The following is a 22,322-nucleotide window of genomic DNA, read 5'->3' on the forward strand; positions in this document are numbered from 1 at the left end:
TAGACCGATTTGGGAAATGGTGTTATTTAGGTCCTCAGCTCCCTTACTAATCCTCTGGGTGTTGGATCTGTCTCTTGGAGAGAGAGGAGTATTAAAGTCACCCACTATGATTATGTTTGCGTCTATCTTGCTCTGTAATTCTGCGAGAATTTGGTTGACATATGTAGGGCCTCTTTTGTTCGGTGAGTATACATTTATCACCGTGATTTCTTGATTCTGGATTTTTCCTTGTACTTATGTAGTTTCCTTCTTTGTCTTTTTGAGTGGACTTTAATGAGAAATCCAGCTTGTCTGAGATCAGAATGGCTACACCTGCCATTTTGGTGGGTGCATTTGCTTGGTAGATCTTGCTCCATCCTGTCATTCGAAGCCTGTTTTTGTCCCTTGCTGTAAGGTGGGTCTCTTGTAGACAGCAGATGTCAACTTTTTGTTTGCGAATCCATTCTGCCAGTCTGCTCCTCTTTATCGGGGAGTTTAAACCATTTATATTTGAAGATATGAAGGATAAGGGTGTTTTTTCTCTTTCCATTTTCTTGTTGGGCTGTTTTTTCCTCTTTTTTTCCCCTGTCTTTAGTGAGCTGGTCTTTCTGCTCGACTTTGGCTATTGAAGTTTCTTTCTGATTCTGTCTGTGTGTCTTTTATGATCTCTGTTGGGGGTGGTTCCCCTCTTAATATTCGCTGTAGGGCTGGTTTTTTATTCACATACTCCTTTAGATCTGGTACTCCCATCGAATGTGAACTCCAATTTCGCTGGATATTTGATCCGAGGATGTAAATTGTTATTCTGAAGTACTTGGATGGTGTTCTTCCACTCACTTCGAGCTTGGTAAGTTTGTGTGGATAAGTCGGATGTTATTCGAATCCTCTTCCCATTGAAAAAAGTTTCCTTCTTCGCTTTGGCTGAATTCAGAATTTGCTCTTTAATCTTGAGGTCTGTAGTCTTGAATATTATGTGCCTTGGGGTGGCTTTCCTGGGGTCTGGCTGCCAGGTGTCCTATGAGCTTCGGTTACCTAGATGGGGTCCCCTGTGAGATTGGGGAAGTTTTCTGCAATAACTTTATTGAGAACATGATTAAGCCCTCTGTTCTGGTATTCGGCTCCTTCTTCTATTCCAGTTATGCGCAGATTATATCTCTTGTCTTTGTCCATTAATTCCTGGATTAGTCTTCCCTGAAGCTTCACCTTTTCTTGGAGTGTGGTCATTTTCTGGTTGTTGTCAGCTGCTTCATCATCCAGGCGAGAGATTCTGGATTCTATATGGTCCACTCTTTGTGTTATGGTTTCAATTGCTGAGTTTATGGATGTCAGAGAGCTATTTATGGTTGTCATATCAGCTCTGATCATGGAAATTTCTTCCTCTAAAGAGTTGTATTTTTAAATCTATTTTTTCATGCATTTCAATTCTCAGGATGTGGAGATTTTCTTTAAAGGCGGCTTGCATTGTATCCATTTTTGCTTCCATTTCTTTAATTGAGGCTTGCATTGTATCCATTTTTGCTTCCATTTCTTTCATGGCTTCCTGGGTGTCCTTCCAGATTTCCACTCTAAACTCCTGAAATTGTTTTCTGATTTCATTTCTGACTCTTTCGATCATTCCTGTTAACATGGCCTCATTTGCTTTTTTTAGTCTCCATCTCCTCTTCAGTCGTGCTGCTTTTTGGAGCTGGCGAGTTGGCTTGCCCTTTGATGAACTGAGTTATGTTTCTTTGTGATTTGCGCATCTGGAGGTCTGTGTAGATCTTCCCTCCCTTCTGTGTAGGCGTGTCTACGACAGCAGGTGCTGTCTCTGTGGCCCTGCCCACCAGTGCAGTGTACGCGTACCAGAGCGGGTGCTGTCGCCGGGGGCCCTGCCCTCCTGTGTGCTGTGTGTCCACTACAACAGGCACTTTAGCGGGATATGCCGCCCAGAGCGAGCCCCAGGTTGTTGGGTTGTGCTTGCGCCCTCCTGTGAGTCCGTTGGGGGGGCGGTATGTGTGTGGTCCAGTGGGATCGACTGTCCAAGTGTGGCTTGGCACCCTCAGACCTCGCCTCCGCTGCGAGAGGGGGACGTGATCAGGCTCAGGTGACCCTGCTGGGCTGGTATTGCCCACCAGCGCCTGTGATTTTAGTTGTAAGAGTCTGCTAGGTCCAGGCGCCTCGGGTGGGGCTGTACTGCTGGCCGTCCCCCGGACCCTGTTGGGAAGGGTTGGGCCGGTTCTGCCAGTTCAGGAACCTGTGGGGCTTTGGGGCTGCTCCGCCCTTTCCCTGCTAAACTGACTTCCCAGCACCTGATGGGGGCCCCCCGCCTAATTTGGAGGTTCTTTGTTCCCTCAGGGTGGGGAGGGGGAGGGAGGGAGATCTAGCTTCTTTGTCGGGCTTGGGTCTCTGATAGCTGGTCTCCCATTGGGGGAGGGGATAATGGGGTCACTCACAGTTGCTGCTTTGTGTGTGTGTCCCGCAAAGCCATTGGCCCTTCAGGGGTTGGCGAAGTGTCGTGGTGGCTTCCCAGGTTCCCTCTTTCTGCCGCGCTGGGTTCCCTTGTCTGAACCAGGTGTGGACCCGAACTTCTCGTTGCTGCTGGTGTGTGTCTTGGTCCGCACCCTGCCTTGTGTCCGTGGGGTCTCCCGTTATATGAATTCTGCACTCCTGGCAGCCTGTCTGCCGATCGCCATGTTCCCCTTTCCCAGCCTGGCCCTGTTTGGGCCAGGGTCGGCTGGTGGGGGGAGGGTGCCCCGGAGATTCTCTGGCTCCATGTAGGTTTTCGGTTCTTCTTTTTTGTTCCTTTTTGTTTTCCTGCGTTTCTCCACTGCTTCTGGCTGCTGGTTTTTCTGGGTTCTTGATGGGGTGTTGGGTGTTGGAGTTCCCAGCTCGCTATTCAGTTGGAGCGAGTCAGGGTGCCTCCCTATTCTGTCGGCGCCATCTTTCTCTCTTGATCTTATTTTTCTAAGATCTGAAAGTCTATAATTATTTATTTTAGATTTTATGACATATTTAATGCATGCATTCATAGCAATTTTAGGACTCCCTTTACTGTATCCTGCAAGTACAAATTTCTTGTGTTTTTATTTTCATTTGATTCTAGAAAATTTTAAATTTCTTCTCTTATTTCTTCAGGGAACTACTGAAAATTAAAGTTTAGTATTCAACTTCTATACTATTTGTATTGATTCTGCATGCACTTGATATATAATTGATTTTTTTTTAATCTGGTGAATTAAAACATGTCATTTTAATTTTCTAAAATTTGTTAAGTTTTGCTTTATGGCCTAAAATGTGATATATTTTGGAAAAAGCCTGATCACTTGCTAGGAAGAATGTATATTCCAAATCTGTTGGAAGGTTATGCTTTAGATATTTTTAAGTCCATTTGATTAGTGGGGAAGTTTAATTCTAATGATTTTTTTGGTCGGTCGTGGAGACTGAACTCTTGGCCTGCATGCTGTCCCTGAGCTCTTCAGCTCAAGGCTAGCACTCTACCACTTTGAGCCACCAGCAACACTTCTGGTTTTCTGGTGACTAATTGGAGATAATTGTCTCACAGACTTGCCTGCCCAGGCTGGCTTTTAACTGTGATTCTGAGATCTCAGCCTCCTTAATAGGTAGGATTACAGGCATGAACCACGTGGGTACCTGGCTGTAATGTTTCTTTGTTACTTTTTTTTCTAGAAGATTCATCTGTTGATAGGAATTGGGAATTAAAGTAACCCATAATTATTGTCTTTGAAACATATCTATGTCTTTACATACAATAATGGTTGCTTCATAAAATTAGATCTACTATAGTTAGATGCATATGAATTTGTCACTATTATATCTTCTTGAGGCTTTGTTCCTTTATTAATATATGTCACATTCTTTACCTCTTCTGACTACTTCTTTTCTAGAGGTGGAATTTGTTAGAGTTAGGTATAACTATTCCTAATTGCTTTGTTCCCAAAGTCAAATCAAAATTAGAACATTACTATCAATCCTTTCACTTTCCATGTTTCCACTTTTCACTTGTAGCCAGTGAATAGTTAAAATGATTTTCATTTTAATTTGAAAGGTTTTTCTGGTTTTAATAATTTCATTGTATTTTCCCCTGATTGATTTGAGTGTTTCTCTTTTTTTTCACCCTATTGATGTTAGGAATTTGCTGGTTTATAAATTGAACATGTTTTATTCATTTATTCTTACTCACTTTTCCATTCGTCATATGAAACATTTTTTTCCCTGAGCTCTCACGTTGATGACTCTCATTTTCATCTATGTGTAGAATTCTTTAAGTGTCTTTAATGATCACAAATTCCCTTGTTTCATACATATGTCGGAAAGTCTTTATTTTTTCCACCAATTTTAAGGTATAACTTTCCTGAATACAGAAATATTGAGTGTCAGATATACACTTTCTGAGCTTGAAATACTTTATTATAAACTCTGGCTTTTGTGACTCTGATTAGAGGCTGATGTAAATATCATACTATTTACCATTCTAAGTAAGATGGCAATTTATTTTTCTTGCACGCATCAGTATTCCTTCCTGTTCTACTGTTCACTGACTGCAATGTGATACAGGGAAGTTCTTTTCTAATCATTTCAATTTGGATTCTAAATACTTCCTGTATGACATTCCTTATATTTGTGGAATTTTCTGCTATAACATCATTGAACATACTTTCTTCGCTTTTCATTTTCACTTCACTTTCCTTTTCTACCTGATAGACTGTTAGATTTGATTCCATGGCCATATCACTGTGATTTTGAAAGTTGTGGTCCACTTACTTTGTTCCTGTCATTGGAATCTATCTGTTTTTCAATTTTGTCTTCACTCATTCATATTCTTACATGTGTTTGATCTAGTCTGTTGATGACATGTTCCACTGTGTATTTTTACTTGATTTATTGAAAAATTTCATTCTATCATTCCTATTTTTTATTTTTTTTAAATTCTGAATCTCAGACTCCTGGTGAAATTTTTCATTCAATGTTTAGAAATATTTTCCTCCAGGTCTTGAATTGCAGTCCTATCCAACGTCATTGATGCTTTCTAAAACTAGACTTTGAGATATGGAGGTAGGAGATAAGTGGCAGAGCATCTTCCAAGTGGCAGATAACTTCCAACCAAGTGCAAAGTTCAAACCACAATATCACCAAAATGAAATCAAACCCCAAAAAGTAGACTTCAAATTTTGGTCCAGCATTTCAACCATTCTAGTGTGTTTGAAGAGCTGAAGGCTCTTAGAGGAGTCATATTGACTGTTATTCATATTTATTGTGCTTCTAGGTAGCAATTAGCGCATTTGCTGAGGACATCTCTTTTTGTTTTACTTGGAGGACACCTCTTAGGGATTCAGTTCCTATACCACTCAGAGAGGCAAAAAAAAATTCATAAGAGCAACAACCCTATTCAGGTCTGTGTTGTTTGTAGGCTAAAGGACAGGCTGTTCAAGGGACAGTTATCAGATTCTCGTCTGCATTTGATTTAGCTGCTTCTCTTCCTTGCATACCCAGAGCTGTTGCTAATGTCAATGTGCTTTGCAGCCTAAGGGCACCACAGATTCCCTCTTGTACAAGATCCCTTCATTTGTGTGCCTTCAAAGCTGCCAACAACCAAGCATGTAGGTGTGGAAATAAATATATATATATATATATATATATATATATATATGTATATATATATATAAATAATACCTGAGGGAATCCACCACTACCCGTAGTCGTGGTCCCTAGAGCATTCAAAATCTTGAAGAATTGATGAGCATAGGAAAAATAGAAGTGTGTGTGTGTGTGTGTGTGTGTGTGTGTGTGTGTGTGTGATCCAGGAGTACAGAGTTCTTAGTCCATGCTGCAGCAAACTATACTCAGCAGCCTGTGCTCTCAGTCTCTGTAATAATTCACTGGCAATTGGGCATATTCTCACCACACACAGTGGCACCATCGATTCCCTTAGTTATCACAGTAGGAATTCGCCATCGCCCAAACTTCTGAATGTTTAATGTCTGACCCTCTTTCTTCTTCTTTGATTCCTGAACTTAGGGCCTGGGTACTGCCCCCTGAGCTGCTTCTTCTTCTTCTTCTTCTTCTTCTTCTTCTTCTTCTTCTTCTTCTTCTTCTTCTTCTTCTTTTGCTAGTCCTGGGCTTTGTACTCATGGCCTGAGCACTATCTGTAGCTTCTGTTTTGCTCAAGCCAAGCACTGTAACACTTGAGCCACAGCGCCATTTCTAGCTATTTTCTATATACGTGGCAATGGGGAATCAAACCCAGGGCTTCATGTATATGAGGCAAGCACTCTTGCCACTAGGCCATATTCCCAACCCTGACCCTCTTTCTTCTATGACTATGTCCTATCTAAACACCATAGGTGAACACCCTCAGATTTCTTGACATGCAATTTTTCCCATGTTTTCTTTCCTAGAGTAACTTAATCTCAAATAGATCTTCTCTTATGATGGTACCCATGTAGATATCTCTGAGATATGGAAAGCAACAAAATGAATTTCTTCTCCAGTGCTGGCCAGTCACTGGAGGAGGCGTCACTGCCACATGAGGTCTCCACAGTGAGTTTAAGGCTTGTGAGAAATTCAAGCATGTCCTGTGGCTAGCCCTGTCAGTCAGTTGTGCTGCCTGGCCTTCTTTGTGGTTCTCTTTTCAGATTCCATTCATTGTTCGAGAGCTAGCATTAGAGATCTTACTTACTTCTGATTAGATTTCCTGTTTCTTTGTGCTTCTCAGGTGTCCTATCATTTCTGTCATTTCAAATACCTTTTCTCTTTCTCTCTTCAGAAAAGAGCCTGTCCTTTGTTGACTCTACTGTAATGTCCAGAATCACATGGGAGAAGCTTCTTTCAGTGCTATGTCTTGATCCAGAAATCTATGCTACCCTTTATTACCATTTATCTCTCTATTTTATTAAACACTTTCATTTTGCATGAAAGATTTTTATCTCCCGAAATACACAAATACTTGGTAGTTGGGCCTAGTTAAACACAGAGAAGGATGTGAAATACCAACCCTGGCTTTGTTTTTTTGAAAAAACAACAACAACACTGATTTCTGTTAAGAAAACAGTCTAAGATGCTTTATGACATTGTGCAGACATCAATACTGCAAGTAAGTTGATGCCCTTCAACTTTTAGAGACCATCAAGTCAGGCTTGAAAATTCCTAGGCTCTTTGTATTATCAGCTATGTCAGTGCATACTCTGGTATTTAGCATTTATATTTAATAAATATTTATTGAGTGTTTACTGTTCAGTAGGGTACATATTTTTGAAAGTAAGACTTTTGATGCAATACATGTACATATTTTGTACAAATTCCAGTGACTAAAATTTAGGATACAATAGATTAACAAAATGGCTGATTTGGCAATATGTGGCTGATTTGGCAATATGGGGCAATATTCTGTAGTTGCAAAGAATAGCTCACAGCTCTATTTTTGACCTTAAGAAGCCCCACCCTCAGGACCCTTGACTAGGTCCTAAGTCTACGGCACTATTGAGAAGTGGTGAGACCTTTAGGAAGCGAAGCCTAGTGGAAGAAATGTGGGTTATGTGGAATTCCCTTGAAGGGGATATTGAGACCCTCTCTTTCTTTCTTCCTTCCTTCCTTTTTTTCTTTCTTTCTTTCTTTCTTTCTTTCTTTCTTTCTTTCTTCCCACCGTCCCTCCCTCTCTCCCTTTCTTTCTTTCTTTCTTTCTTTCTTTTTTCTTTCTTTCTTTTCTTTTCTTTCCTTCTTTCTCTCTTTCTGGATGCCATGGACTAACAAAACCGTCCCCTTGACATATTCCGACCAGGCCAAAACAACAGTACCAAGAAACCAAGGACTAAAATCTTTAAACTGCTAGCCCAAATAAAATTTTCCTCTTGAGCTCCCCGCCCCACCCCTGGCGCTAGCTCCTCCTCAGTGCCTGGAGGAGACCGAGAGGGAATTGAAACCGAGAGGAGTGTCAGGAGTGTCAAGAGTGTCAGGGTGGCAGTGGCCTAGGGTGGTGGCACTTTGGTGTGCATGCCCTGCAGTCGCGAAAGTGCCAGGGAGTGCTGAGCTAACTGAGCACGCGCCCGGGGAAACACATAGAATGAAAGAAGTAGACAATCTTGAAAGTATAAAAGAAGAATGGGTTTGTGACACAGGATCTGACAACCACACTCTTAGTGATAACCAGAAAATGAATTGTGAACACTTAGTTGACAGCCTTTTTGAAGAAGCTCAGAAAATTGGTACCAAATACTTGTCTCCAACTGAACAGAAGAAAGAGGGAGATATACATATAAAATTGTGGAAAAATGGGTTCACTGTCAACGGTGACTTTAGAACTTACTCGGATGGTGCAAGTCAACAATTCCTGAACTCCATCAAGAAGGGTGAATTACCTGCAGAATCACAGGGTCTTTTTGATAAAGAGGAGGTGGATGTGAAAGTTGAAGACAAAGTTGTATATTGACAAAGCCTGTGTTCCAACCCTTCTCAGGACAGGGTCATAGACTAGGAAGTGCTACACCAAAACTTGTTTCAAAAGCAAAGATTATTGAAGTTGAAAGTAAAAATACTTTATGTGCTGTTTCACTGAACAACTTGGAACCCATTACTAATGTACAGATCTGGTTAGCCAATGGGAAAAGAATTGTCCAGAAATTTAATATTTCTCATAGGATAATCCACATCAAAGACTTCATTGAAAAGTACCAAGCACCTCAAAGAAGCCCTCCTTTTTCTCTGGCTCTTCCTTTCCTCAGATTGCTAGATGAGACACTCACCCTTGGAGAAGCAGCTTTACAGAATACTGTAATCATTCAGAGACTAAAAGAAATTGCTGAGCCTTTCAGAAAACTTTCATAGAATTGATTTTTGAGACACTAAGTAAAAATTTTGCAGGGAAATGATGTTTGGAATGGAGCATGTAAAAGTGGGAGAAAGGAGAAGTTTGATTCATTGGACTTTTGGTTTGAGTGCTATTTAACTCTCTTGATGAGAAAAAATTTAAATAATCACAAGTTAGGAAACATAGCAAGAAATTATATTCAACACACGTTTTACCCCAGAATGCTTACTCAAATAAAAGTACTATTATTTTCCAACACTAAAAACAATTTTAAAAAAATACACTGTCTTGTAGGGGATCATACTCCCGCACTTCACACCAACCGTGTGGACTATCTACGAGAAAAGTCAACAGCACTGTGAAAACTCCAACTGTCAAAACCCAGAATTATTAGTGTATTTCAATATCTTCTTATATTAACATCTCTGATAAGATTATCAGGTTAATTTATGACAAAATTATACCAAAACAGATTTGCTTTAGTAAGTAAAAGTGAACCTCTCACAAATCTTTGTGTTTTACTCACCATTTATCAAGTGCTCATTTATGCAACCCAAATAGCATGATTTATGTTTCCAGTTTTTACTATAAAATATTTATTTATTAAAGAATCTAATGACTCACCCCATTAGTTTCCAGTTAGGGTCATTTTATTATGAAGATAGAAGACAGATAAGTTAGCAACAGAGATAACTGAAAGGGACACACCTGGCAGGCCCAAACACCATAATGGGCCTGACATAAAGATTGTACTAATCCTTTATCTCATATGGATATAGAATATGCTGTTCGGTTTTGTATATCAAGTATCAATGTTACCTACTCCTTGACTCTGGCTCTTAGAGATTCTTGATCCATTTTCAAAAGAAAGCCACAAGATAGAAGCCATTTCTCTCTTTTCCATTCTTTAATTATTGTGAAAGTCAAACATATAACTAAGTATTAATTACATGAATATGACAGTCTGTGAAACTTATTTAAATTTCATTTTTCTCTTAACAAAACCCCATGTGAGGAGATACACTTCCACTCTCATATAATTTATTTTCAATTTGTGACTGACTCAGTTTTCCTTCTGTTTTTTGCTGTGTTACCAGTATGGCCAATGGAACATTAATACATATGATATGAGTGTAGTTGGGCTAGTATTGTGTGCTACTCCTACTTTTTTAAGAAAACAGATGTGTACAAACAGAGCTCAGAGGTGGCCTGGGACTTCGGAGATGAGCAGGCCAAGCATCTCCAGCTGTGGAGGGCAAGCTGACAGATGGGCAGGAGGAGGACCCTGGTTGGCCTCACCTTTTGTATCTGCTACTTGCTTTTTGTCTCTAGAACAGGTATGTCCTTTCTGTCCTAAAATTTACCTACCCTACCTTATTCCAATGGTAGCAGACATTTGTTGGTGCATTTTTGCTACATGTGTCATGGAAACTGAGCTGGGTGGAGATCACCTGCTGTTCAAAATCTAATATTTCCACGTGGCTTCCCACTTCCATGGTGTTTGTGGGGATAATCTCTGCTGGGTCCAGAGCCTTGTCCAGATTGGCTGTTCCTGTGCTTCTCACTTTGCACAGTGTAGATGAAGTTATTGTTTGTGGGTACTAGAAGTGTTTTTGGGAAGAGAAAACCTCTCCCGCAAAGACTTGTAGTGTCCTCTTCCTCCTGGCTGCTGTGGGCTGCCTTCCCTTTAATGACACCCAGTGTAATCCAGATAGATATTTCTGGGCTGTAATTCACATATTCTATGTAGGATCTTATAAACTACTTTGTAAATCCCCGAAGCCCAGCACAATTAGTGACATTGACCAGCAGTACGGAAACTACATATTCAGTGTGGCACACCTGACAGTTGCATCTCATCCCACAGGTGACCTCTCCAGTGTCCTGGGCTTCCTGTTCCTGTCCTTCCACAGATTCCATGGCAGCTGCTGTGCCAGTGGAATCTTAAGATTTTTTCTCATGCTCACCACAGTGAAATTGAAAAGCCTCTGGCCCCAAGGCAGTGTGCAGCCTGGATTTTCTTTGCTAAAGTTGTCACAGCTGGATTGTCTGTACTCTTGTTCGATGTGGTCCTGTCCAGTGCAACTGTGGTATGCCTCCTGCTTGGTGGAACTGGAGAAACCTTACTGGTTTTCTCAGAGTGGAAGGGCTCCTCATGAAGATGGGCAAGACAGTGAGTACACATCCGGAGTCCACCCTGCGCTGGCATGGTGTTAAAATGGCAGAACAACACATGTCCTGAGACCACAGAAGGATCTGTGGGTGGAGCCTTCCTGCATGACCACTGGTGCCTTCACCAAGCTGATCTCGGTGGTAGCTAATGATGCCAAGACCTTACTGTGTCTCCCTGCTTCAAGGAGAACTTTCTGGAAGCCTGCTGCAGAGGAATGGTCTGTTACATCTTCGCATGTCTCCAGTTACACCCAGTTCCACTGAAACAGCAAATACAGGATTGCACATTGAAGGCTCTCCCCCCGGAGTTCACTGAGTCTTTTATGGGACCCTCTTTGCCTTGCTCTCCTCTGGCTTGCCTATAGCCCATTGTTCCACTGCCCAGCCTGCAAGTGGATGTGCAGAGCTGTGCTGCTGAGGGCCGCCATCTGCACCAAGCAGGAGCCCGGGCTGACTGGGAGTTCTGCACTAAGCAAGAAGCCAGCATGACCACTTTAAACTCCAGAGCAAGTGGTGGCCTTTGGTGGTTTATGTTGCTATTTATTTCTTGCTTTTAACCTCTGTCTATACCATGGGGACCAGTTCTCATCCCAGGCAGCAAATGGCATCTGGCAAATGCCATCTTGTGCTTGCCCTTTGCAGTGCCATTTTAGCACATGGAGAGGTCTCAGCCTGGACAGCACCACACGGTCACCAGGCTCATTTCCATTTCCAGCAGGACTGACCTTAAAAACTTGTGGAAAGTTTTAGACTTTTTTTTTGTCTTAAGGCTCTCTGGCAAGTGTCTGTCTGGTTTGGTTTGGTTTGTTTTTGTATTGCATTGCAGACTGTGTTGTTTTTAAAATCTCCAGTCTTTTCTTACTTTGACACCAGTAAGAGATATTAAAAACACAGGGTTTCTCATCACTCCACCCTCCTGGTTCCTTCAGTTTCCATCTGTTTCCTGAGCTTTTTCTTCAAGCTGTCACCTCTGTCTTTTATACCCATGTTCACTTACTCAGCTCTGAGAGCATGGTGGACAAAAAAGACTGTGAAGCTAGGGGGTCCCCAGATCTCCAAGTCCCCCCAGTTCTCACTCACTGGGGCTGTCCCTGCTTGGAATCTACAATCTCCTTCCACCCTCTTTAAGCCCAGGTTCAAAGCCAGGGTGTTTGGGGATTTTTATTTGTACAAATAATATGGTTTCTGTCAAGAGAGGCAAGTGTGATTGTGTATTACTACTATCTTCTATGGGCAGAAAGAAAAATAAACTATTTTCTTGGTTAAAAAAAAACACAAAGCTCAAATGTCAGTCTGCACCCAAATTCAACCAATTCCTGCTTAGTGGCAATGCCAGGCACTAACTCACTTGCCAGCAAACCACCTAACTAATGTAATGTTATGTAATGTAATATTATAATAACAATAAAATAATTTGCAATAAGATGTCCATTTATCCATTGATTCCATCTTCTTTCCAGTATATTACATTTATCTGTACTCTATTTATAATTTTCTCATCATCTTACTATCTCAGAATGTATTACAATAAGGCTGTAAGACATGAAAGTCCTGTTTTAGCAAAGTAACAAATTGTGATTTAAAGAAATTAGCTTAATGAGTTAATGAAAGTTAATGTAAGTTGGAACAAGAATTTTACCTAAAGTTCTCTGCTTTTTAATTTATGTATTCTTTAATCTCTTAGATTGCTGGTGTGTGTTTTAAATTTTACATCATAATGAAACTAGTCATAAAAACCAGCTGCAACACTAATTTGATATTACATATATTGTTATATACATAAAAATCAAATAATCTCATAATTTCAAAGAAAAATCTGAGTAGTTAACAATTTCATAAAGGAAATGACATTATAAGGACATGTACACACATGAGTATGTGGGTGTATATATGTACATATGTATCCATACATAGTATGGTCTATAAGAAGAAATTAATTCGATTTTGCCTCTAGTAGTTGTGTTGCATTAAGCAACTTCAGAAAACTTAACAACTAAAGTTTCCTTGTAAAGCTGACAATAGTTTTGTGTGTGTGTGTGTGGTTTTTTTGCCAATCCTGGGGCTTAGACTCAGGTCTGGAGCACTCCCTGGGTTCCTTTTGCTCAAGGCTAACACTCTACCTTTTGAGCCAGAGCACCACTTCTGGCTTTTTCTGTTTATGTGGTGCTGAGGAATCAAACCCAAGGCTTCACACATGGTAGGAAGGCACTGTACCACTAAGTCACATTCCTAGCTCAATTATATTATTCTTAAAGTGCTATATATTTATAACATATGAAAAAAAAAACAGGAAAATCCATGGTCGTGTATAAATTGAAATACTTTATTTATGGAGGTAAACATGGAAAAATTTTGCTAAGTTTCCTGAAGCATTACAATAATAAGCAAGAATGTAAAAAATAAAATTTGTATGTTTCTCCTAAAGTATATCAGAAGAATAGCACATGAGAAAAGTGAACTGAAAAGTTCCAGATTTTGGAACATTTCAGTATCTAAACTATGCTTGCCATATGCAAGAAGATAAGACAAGAACTTGAAACATTCACCAGGAAAAGTTTTAAAGTGCTTTACTTATAAATTAGATAGATATATATTTAAAATTTATACCTGGGGCTAACAACAGATTTTAATCATTGAGGAAACTATAAAATATTCTTTAAAAATTTCTAGAAAAGGGCTGGGGATATGGCCTAGTGGCAAGAGTGCCTGCCTCGTATACATGAGGCCCTGGGTTCGATTCCCCAGCACCACATATACAGAAAACGGCCAGAAGTGGCGCTGTGGCTCAAGTGGCAGAGTGCTAGCCTTGAGCAAAAAAAAGAAGCCAGGGACAGTGCTCAGGCCCTGAGTCCAAGGCCCAGGACTGGCCAAAAAAAAAAAAAAAAATTCTAGAAAAAATTCACCACAGGCAAAAATTGGAGAAAAAACAAAGAGAATAAAAGAAAATAATTACAATGGCTGGGTATATGGTCTAGTGGCAAGAGTGCTTGCCTCGTATACATGAAGCCCTGAGTTCAATTCCCCAGCACCACATATACAGAAAATGGCCAGAAGTGGCACTGTGGCTCAAATGGCAGAGTGCTAGCCTTCAGCAAAAAGAAGTCAAGGACAGTGCTCAGGCCCTGGAGTCCAAGGCCCAGGAATGGCCAAAGAAAAAAGAAAAAAAGAAAAGAAAAGAAAAGAATTACAATGAGAATATGAAATGCTTTTGAGTTTCAATAGACCGAAAAAGATGACAAAAGACACAGTATAAAGAGATAATACATGAAAAGTTTCTCCAATTCGCAAAAAAAAAAACAAATCATAATAATAATGGTTAACCAACTTATAATCACACCGTGGTACTTCATCATGAGTATTCGGAATACGATATTAAACAATGCATATTAAAGTGGACGAAATTCAGGGGAAAAAAAAGAGTACCTTAAAAATATTGTATGTGGTTCAAGAAGAAATGTATTCATTACATGATATATGTAACTTAACCCCTCTGTATATCATCTCGACAATATCAATAAAATACATTAAAAAAGAATACAATGTATATCCTACAAAACAAAGTAAGCATGAAGAAAGGGATGGGTAGAGGAGGAATGGGTTAGATTGTTGAAAGGAATCACATTGACCAAGATACACTGTATTTATAAACTGCCTTGCTGAATGGCTGCCGGAGCCAGCCAACAGCTAAGAGGGAATCCTGATTGAGGGGGCCAGGATTAAAGAAAAAGAAAGATAGACAAGAGAAAAAAGAAGACAAGAGACAAAAGGTGGGGTTCTGGAGGTCTGCAGCTTAAGATTGAAACTCAAGACTGCAGCCAGGTTTATTCTTAACTTCCAGTTTATATGCAGTTTTGGAACCAGGAAATAGCATACGGTTGCTAAAATTCAAGAACACAAAGAGGCATTGAAGTTTGCAACATTTGATGGGAGTAAACACAGGATGAGGTTGATTAACATAGGAATGTACTCCAGCTGACATATTAAAGCAATTCCTGGTAGGGGCAGAGATACTAGTAAACAAATGTCCTTGCACTTAGCATATCCTTGTGATGGCAACACAGCCAGAGATCAAAATGAGATTAACTGCTGGCTCCCCTCCTGACAAATGGCAACTGCTTAAAGTTAATTAAAACAACAAGATGCATTTTTGTTTTAGGTTAAAAAATGAAAAATGTACTCATTATCTTACTTATGCAACTGTACCTGCTGTACCCGCTCCGCGTATAACATTTACAATAACAAACTTTAAAGAATATGGCGTGTATGTGTGTGTGTATGTGTGTGTATGTGCGTGTATGTATGTGTGTGTGTGCAGTGTGTGGGAACATAGGGCTTTGTGAAAGCTACACAACCAGTCTACCTATGAGCCACTTTCCAAGGCCAAAATATTACATTTCTATGAAATACGATATTTCTACAATTCAGCTAACTGCTTTTTCAAAAGAAACAAGGTAAGGCAGCATATCATTCAAGTTAACCTTCAATGAATAGAATGAAAATGAGAGCCAGACCACATTTTTACTATGTAAGACCTCTAAAAGTACACAATAATCTCCAGGGGGCCTCAAAACACACTCTAAGAACCATTGAAAAAAATAAAAATTACATTGATATTGTAATCACTAAGATGATGACTTATTAAAAGTACAAAGAGAAAAATACCTTAGCCAAAAATTATAAAACTTGAAAATTAACAGAAGGAAAATACGTGAGACGATACCAGAAGAAGGAATTAATTGGGGTATACAGGTAAATAAAATAACTTTGTTCCTGTGTTAGATTTCATGCTGCTTATAACATGTAAGCCAGTGCATAAAGTAAAGCAGAATCAAAATGTCAGGATTTTATTTCATTTTAGAAGGCATATTAAAAGCATCAGAGTATAAAAATCTAGAAATAAGCATACCTGGAAAACACACTGAACACATATAAGGCAAAAAATAAATTGCAGCAACACGAACATTAGAATGCAGACATAAGGCAAGGGTCAGTTCTAGAAATGAAGAGGAGAACCTCATGACATAGAAATATTATATCTACAGAAAAGACATAGCAGTATGCCTGAAGATATTCTCTCAAAGCATAAATGAAAAATCAGTACAGCAACTACAGAGTTGACAAACAGCCATATAAGCTTTAGCATAATTTCCTGAATGAACAATAAAAAGCCAAATTCCCTTGGGGAATCTAAACTTTTAACATTCACTTAATGTACTTACTTTCTTTTTCCCAAAATACCATTATAACAAAAATTATGTACAAGCACATTGGAAATTACCAGAAATGGTCACAATTATGTAATCATTATGCTATTATATTTGGGTTAAAGTTTCAAATAGTTTTATCCTCCAAATGGTATACTCATGTTTTAAATTGAGTTAAAGAGGAATTGTAAGAAGAGCTGGGTTTTCTTGAGCTATAGTATCAGAAAAGCACTTAAATAACAAGAGTGTTGAGGAACTCAGCGGTAGCCTCTACTGCAAACTACTCGGGATGAAAGGGCATGAGTGGACAGGCACAGTGAATATCACAGCTTTACTTGGAATTGTTACATCTGCATACCAGCATTTGAAAAAATATACAAAATAAACTATATATTTTCAAATGTATTAGATGGGTGTATACAATAATAAACTGTGGTTTCACTGTACATGGCAAGTAAAATTATTAAAAGAGCGTTCCATAAAACAACAAGAATGGTTCTCATGAAACATAATGTTAACTAATTCAAATGAACTCTAGTAATTTTATCTATTTATATTTTATTTTCTTAAGTAATTGTACAAAGGGCTTACCATTCAACATGTCAGTTTATGAGTACACTACATTTTGATCAGTATCAACCATTTCATCATCCCCCCATCCTCCCAAACCAATCCCTCCATTCAATTTTACTAATTTCACAGAATATGCAATAAATGCTAATAAATATTATTTCATCTCCTACGCTCTTAATTCATCTGCCCCTCTCCCCTTGACCTTCTCTTTCACTTTTTAGGTACCAGCTTCCTGGTATTAGTTTTTATGCTGTGACTTAATTCTAAGACGTCACGCTATTTTAATTTTCTCTTGCACATACCATAATTTGGTTATTATGTATGTATGCTACCTATACATTGGTATTTATTTGTTTGTTTTAAATTTATTCTTTTTTATCTTTAAGTAGTTGTACAAAGGATTCATCTCAACATATCAATTTATAAGTAAATTGTACATTGACATTATGTCATTCCTTCAATCCTTCTATCATAATAAATAAAGAATAGTGATTATTAAATGCATTCTTCACTAGGAAAAAGAAAAAGAGTGGTCTGGAAAAACGAGATCCTCATTTGGTAAATTGTTGGGATAATGCTCACTTTGGAAAATAGCAAGCCAGATGATATGAAAAGAGGAAGATGCAAAGCAGGTACAGTCTTCCGTGTGATCCTGTGATTGACACAGGAAGCTGAACTTGAATAATTACGCTGAGCATTTACATTTTAAAAGTTTCTGCACTCGTGTGTGGATATGATGTCCCAAAGCTTTGTCCCTATGGTAATGACATAGAAATGTTCAAGGCCCTTCAAGAGGTGGCCTGAGCTTGAGGTAGCCAGGTCCCAGGGGTATAACTTTCAGCAGGAATTAATGTACAGGTTGTCGGGGGTATTACGTTTCTTGGGACTGATTAGGTCGTTATAAATCAGGTTTGTGTTTCCCTGCTAGTTCTCTTGTTTGCACTCATGTTGCGGTTCCAGTTGCTCTGCTAAGACAGATCAAATGGCTACGATGCAGTCCCTGGTCCTCTGCTAAGACATATGACAAGGCTCAGATGCCATGTTCTTGTCCCCTGCTAAGACACAGCACATGGCTACAGTGCAACCCCTGGTCCTCTGTTAAGTCACAGCACGTGGCTCATATGCAGACTCCTGGTCCTCTGTTAAGACACAGCACATGGCTCACATGCATTCCCTGGTCCTGTGTTAAGACACATCATGTGGATAAGCTGCAGTGCTTGGTCCTCTGCTAAGACACAGAACATGGCTCAGATGAGGTCCCCAGGTCCTGTGCTAAGAGAGAACACACAGATCAGTTGCAGTCCCCTGGTTCTCTGCTAAGACACAGCACATGGCTACAGTGCAACCCCTGGTCCTCTGTTAAGTCACAGCACGTGGCTCATATTCAGACTCCTGGTCCTCTGTTAAGACACAGCACATGGCTCACATGCATTCCCTGGTCCTGTGCTAAGACACATCTCATAGCTCAGATGCAGTCCCCTGGTCCTCTGGTTAGGCACAGCACATGGCTAAGATGGGGTCCCCTGGTCCTCTGCTAAGACAAATCAAATGACTAAGATGCAGCATGGGTCCTTGGCTAAGAAACAGCACATGGCTAAGATGCAGCCCCTGGTCCTCTGCTTCGACAGAGCACATGGCTCAGATGCCATCCCCTGATGTTCTGTTAAGACACAGCACCTGGCTCCGATGCAGCCCCTGATCCTGTGCTGAGACATAGCACATGTCTAGGATGCAGTGTCCTGGTCCCCTGTTAAGACACAGCACATGGCTAATATGTGGTTTCTGGACCTGTGCTAAAACAGATCATGTGGCTAAGATGCAGACCCTACTATATTCCTTCCTTCTCTCTCCCTCTCCTCTTTCGCTCTCCCTTGATCTTTGTTTTTCATAATGCTAGGGACCTAAACCAGGACCTCTACTACAGAGCTACAATTGTATTTATCATATTTTTTCATTTTAAATAGTCTTTAATTTTTAGAGAAAATTTAGCAAAATTGAGTAGGAAGAATAGATTTCCCAAAATTTTCTACCACTCATATTTGTGAACTCCCCATTATCATCCTCTCCTCAAAGAATGACACTTTTTTGACATGTTCTTTTACTTAATTTTATTGGCAAGGTGATGTACAGGGGGTTATAGTTACTTACATAAAGTAATGAGTACATTACTTGTCAACACTTTTCCTATCAGGATTCCTGCATACCTTACAATCACAGGCATATTGCACCACAGAATTTTTTAAATTGTAAAGATGGTATGTATGAATCCTAATCTTTGCCTGCCACATAGCTGGGATTCTAGGCATGAGCCATGATTCCTAGCCCCTTCCTAAGATTCCTAATACTAGGACATGTATCTGGTATTTAGCTCTCATTGGCAGCGAGACAAACGATGTCAGCTAGGTATGACTGCATAATGAAAAGAAAATCATGATTTTGCTATCATATGTTTAGATATTTCATTTTATTTATTTATTTATTTATTTATTTATTTATTTATTTATTTATTTATTAATCTATTTTTGCCAGTCCTGGCGCTTGAACTCAAGGCCTGAGCACTGTCGCCCTCTTCTTTTTGCTCAAGGCTAGCACTCTACCACTTGAGCCACAGAGCGACTTCTGGCCGTTTTCTATATGTGCTGTGCTGGGGAATAGAACGCAGGGTTTTATGTATACAAGTCAAGCACGCTATCACTAGGCCATATTCCCAGCCGCTATCTTAGATATATTAATTCCTTGCTTTGGAAATATAAAACAGAGATAGATAAATCTTAATCCCAGAGTGTGGTCACCAGCCAATGACCACTGCCATTCCCGACCTTGCCCTTTCTGACCCTTGCTCAGTCCTGCTGCAAGGAGAGACATGGGTGCCATTCAGAGAGGTCCAGGTAGGCTACACGTGAGGTACAGGGAGATGTGAACAGAGGAGGCTGGCTTTAGCTGGACTGTGGTGAGGGCTCCTCCTCCCTCCTCCTCCTCCTCCTCCTCCTCCTCCTCCTCCTCCTCCTCCTCCTCCTCCTCCTCCTCCTCCTCCTCCTCCTCCTTCCTAAAGAAAGTGCTGACTGGAGCTGAGTACCTCAACTAGAAAAGAACTGAGACTAGGCTAGCCCAGGACACTTTTTTCCAGGAGTCTGTGAACGAAGAGAAGGAATGGTATCCTTAGCCTACAGTGGGCTTTCAGATGCAAAGGAACAGCAAGGGCCAAAGGCAGAGTCTCCCTTCTCAGGCACTCTCAACTCCCACTCTGCAGGACCATCAGGAACTGGGAACCTGGCTTTCCTGGCTGGAGAAGGGCTGCTTCTCTGGAGGCTCTCCCTAGAGTGCTCTGCAGAGTGTCCCTTCCTGGCTGGGAGGCCTCCCTAACCATGGAAACTTCAATTCCTTGAACTCTGAGTACCATCACTTCTTTTCTCTGAAAGCTTCATCAGAGAAGCCCTAAAACAGCTGCCACTGCAGAGGTGACTGCAGACTGACTTTCCCGCCCACTGAGCACTCTCCTCTGACTCCTCCAAATGAACCCTGAAACACAACTCATGAGTGAAATAAAAGCAAAATAGCTTCTGTATGAATTGCTTTCACTTCATGACCATTTATCCCAAATCCCTTTTGTAAAGAGATGTCTATCAGGAAGTACTAGTTTCCTAAAGTTTGAGCTCAATATATGACTCAGTTTCCCTTCCAGTTTTTTTACTGATTGCCCTTCTGAAGGATTTTTCCTAGACAATTTTGTGTGGCATATGTTAGCAATTTAGCTGAGTAAAACAAGGAGTAATTTACAGGTGACAAGATGAATTAAAAGTCATGGAAATACAGACATGGTAATATATTTTTAGTCCAAGCACTTGGGAAGCTGAGGCAAAAGGAGTTGAAGGCAAATCTGAGAAACATGCAAAGCAATTCCGTCTCTTATTAAACATAGACTCCATCTGCTACAAATGTCCAACTGAATGCAAAAACCCAAGGATTTGTTGTATATGTTTATCATGAAAGAAAGAAAATAGCAAAATGGAGGGTAATCCCAGCTACTTAAAGGTGGAGACAAGAGGATATGGTCTCATTAAGCCCCATGGAAAAGTGTGAGAGCCCTGTCTGATCATAAATATTTAAAAAACATTGGAGGGAGGCTGGGAATATGGCCTAGTGGTAAAGTGCTCGCCTCGTATACATGAAGCCCTGGGTTCGATTCCCCAGCACCACGTATATGGAAAATGGCCAGAAGGGGCGCTGTGGCAGAATGCTAAGCCTTGAGCGTGAAGAAGCCAGGGACAGTGCTCAGTCCCTGAGTGCAAGGCCCAGGACTGGCCAAAAAAAAAAAAGTGGCACTGTGGCTCAATTGGTAGAGTGCTAGCCTTGAGCAAAAAGAAGCCAAGGACAGTGCTCAGGCCCTGAGTTCATGCCCCAGGACTGGCAACAAAAACAAACCAAAACATAAAAAGCATTGGAGGAAAGAGTGGGGGGAGGGGTGACATTGTGCAAAAAATGTCCTCTTAGCTGTGCATTGGTGGCTCATGCTTGTAATTGTAGCTTGCTCAACATCTCAAACTTAGTATGCTTATAAAAATTCATGTGACTATTTTGAATTGAATTTAGGTTTTACAAGCTAATATTCCAAGCTTGCTGAAACCTGTGAAACAGCTGTTGTGAATTATTCCATCCAGCGAGACACTGTGACTTTCACATTAACAATTTAGCTGCTGATATTTCCAGCCAACTTCCACTACCATATCATGTCAAAGAATCCTGAATCCTTGTTCAGAAATCTTCAATGCCTTGAAATGTTGTTAGGTTCATATTACTCAGCAACTCAAATAGTGATTATATAATAGTTCAATCAAGTTACAACCACTAATATTTAGAAGCTGATACTGCCAGCTAGCGTCTATAGGCATATTGGGTAAAAGAAACTGGAATTCTTCTTCTCAAGACTTCAGGTTAGGGCTGGGGATATGGCCTAGTGGCAAGAGTGCTTGCCTCTTATACCTGAAGCCCTGGGCTCAATTCCCCATCACTACATATACAAAAAATGGCCAGAAGTGGCATTGTAGCACAAGTGGCAGAGTGCTAGCCTTGAGCAAAAAGAAGCCAGGGACAGTGCTCAGGCCCTGAGTCAAAGCCCCAGGACTGGCCAAAAAAAAAAAAAAAAATTAATTAAATTAAATTAAATTTACAAAATAAAATTAAAAAAAATGACTTCAGTCCAGTGAAGCACCTTTACATTCAAGATACTCAGAACCTCAAAGTATGCTCAAGTATGCTTGAATGTGTTCATTTGGCTAACATCAACCATTGAGACTATAGCAGCTGATATTACAAGTTGGCCACCATAGATCCATTTGGTTCAAAGCAGATCAATACAGCTTTTCTCAAAATTAGAACCCAGTTAATCACTAATGGATCCTTCTCCTCAACACCTCAAACTGAGTGAGACTGCAAGAAATCACACAGCTAATTTGAACCACTTAGGATTTGTAAGCTGATACTCTTGGTTGGTTGAAGCCTGCCAATTGAGTTGAAAGGAGACTGAAACAGCTGTTGTGAATTATTCCATCTGGTGAAATGCTGTTAGCTTCACATTATATCCCACTTCAAACTGA

At 40.2% G+C, this 22,322-nt stretch overlaps 2 pseudogenes; both read left to right on the top strand.

Annotated features, from left to right (window-relative positions):
- The first annotated feature begins 8,035 nt into the window (after positions 1 to 8,035).
- LOC125367095 lies at positions 8,036 to 8,796 on the top strand (annotated as a pseudogene).
- A 1,250-nt stretch (positions 8,797 to 10,046) lies between these two features.
- LOC125367094 lies at positions 10,047 to 10,938 on the top strand (annotated as a pseudogene).
- Positions 10,939 to 22,322: the final 11,384 nt, after the last annotated feature.

Source organism: Perognathus longimembris, chromosome 18 (assembly GCF_023159225.1).
Source record: "Perognathus longimembris pacificus isolate PPM17 chromosome 18, ASM2315922v1, whole genome shotgun sequence".
In the NCBI taxonomy this organism is placed as follows: Eukaryota; Metazoa; Chordata; class Mammalia; order Rodentia; family Heteromyidae; genus Perognathus; species Perognathus longimembris.